This window comes from Penaeus monodon, chromosome 15 (genome assembly GCF_015228065.2).
Source record: "Penaeus monodon isolate SGIC_2016 chromosome 15, NSTDA_Pmon_1, whole genome shotgun sequence".
In the NCBI taxonomy this organism is placed as follows: Eukaryota; Metazoa; Arthropoda; class Malacostraca; order Decapoda; family Penaeidae; genus Penaeus; species Penaeus monodon.
Genome location: NC_051400.1, coordinates 15,411,651 through 15,413,077, shown reverse-complemented (window position 1 = coordinate 15,413,077; position 1,427 = coordinate 15,411,651).

Genomic DNA, 1,427 nt, shown 5'->3' with positions numbered 1-1,427 from the left:
AAAATAATAAAAAACAATAAAAAAGGATAAGACAAAAAATCCATGAAAAGTGTATGAATGCATTTTCTCATTAAAAGTTACACAATTTCTTGTGGGAAAATATCTTTCTGACCCCACAGTCTGTTATTTACAGGATCAATATTTACAGTTAACAAGGATTCACTATATATTAAACTTTCAGAAATGAAAACTTTAATGTGAATTACAACAATCCTACTGGATAACTACTGACAATTAAATTACCTACATATTTTGAGAAGAATAGGAAAAAAAGGTTACCTAACAGCAGACAGGAAGTCTGTACTTTTATACTTCAACCCTTTACTTCCAGACAGTTACAGCAAGAAAGTCTATTACCTTCATTCATAGTCTTTCGATCATGGATTTTGCAACATAGGGTAAAAAAATAGCAAAATTACCTTATTAATTCATATATATCTATATCAAAGCCACAAACCAAGACTTCATCAGGGGATACATGGCATGAAAACACAACAGTTGCCTGCATGTGGTGCATGCTGCCATGTATACTCAGAATCAGAATTTAGGCCTTATATCCTTTTAGCTGGCCTGGAAACTTTGGGTTAAAACTGTACTTCCCTTTCAAAATTATATACTGAAAAGTAAACAATGGCAGCCAGAAGGGAAAAGCCTCCCAAACTAATGGTGGTACTCTAGTGGTGTTGGACCCAAAATTAATGACCAAACTCTAAGTAACCCTAAAAAAGTACAAGTGGTACTGTTAACTAGCGCTTTCTATGTACTGGCATTATATTTTTGAACAAGTAGCAATTTTCCTAATAACTGCAGTAATCAGTATTCCTTAGTATATAAATTTGCTAGAGGCAGGCAATTTTAAAATCTAAAGTACCAGTAGTACTTCCCAACACTGCTGCACAAAATAGTTTATAACATTGTAGCATATGATTGCAGAGGGAAAAACAAAACAATAATTAAATATGAACAGTTGTAAAATAAAAATTCTATCACTTTATGGCAAAAACGTTCTTTTGGCTTGATATTCTCAAGATACAATAAGAGAAAAATCATCTTGAAACTGTGTCCCAGTCCCATAAAGAACAAAAAAGAATGTAGGCAAAACTTTTTGGTGACAGATTTTACATACAGATTCAGTACTGCAAGTCAATACTTTTAGGCTGGAAAGTTGTTACTCTTCTATAAATATTACTGTAAATAACAGAAGAAGGTTGTGATATGTGTTTATATACCCAATGGGAAAATAATGGATAAGATGTCAAAATTTTCCATTTCCTTGGTGAAAAATTTAATGAAGAAATACAAGACAAAGCTAAAGTTTCATGAACCTAATTAATACAAATGTCATGTGAGATGCTCATCTTATTCCAGAATTTGAGTCATTATAAATAAACTTGATCATATAGGCATAAAAAATTATTCTGTTGTTC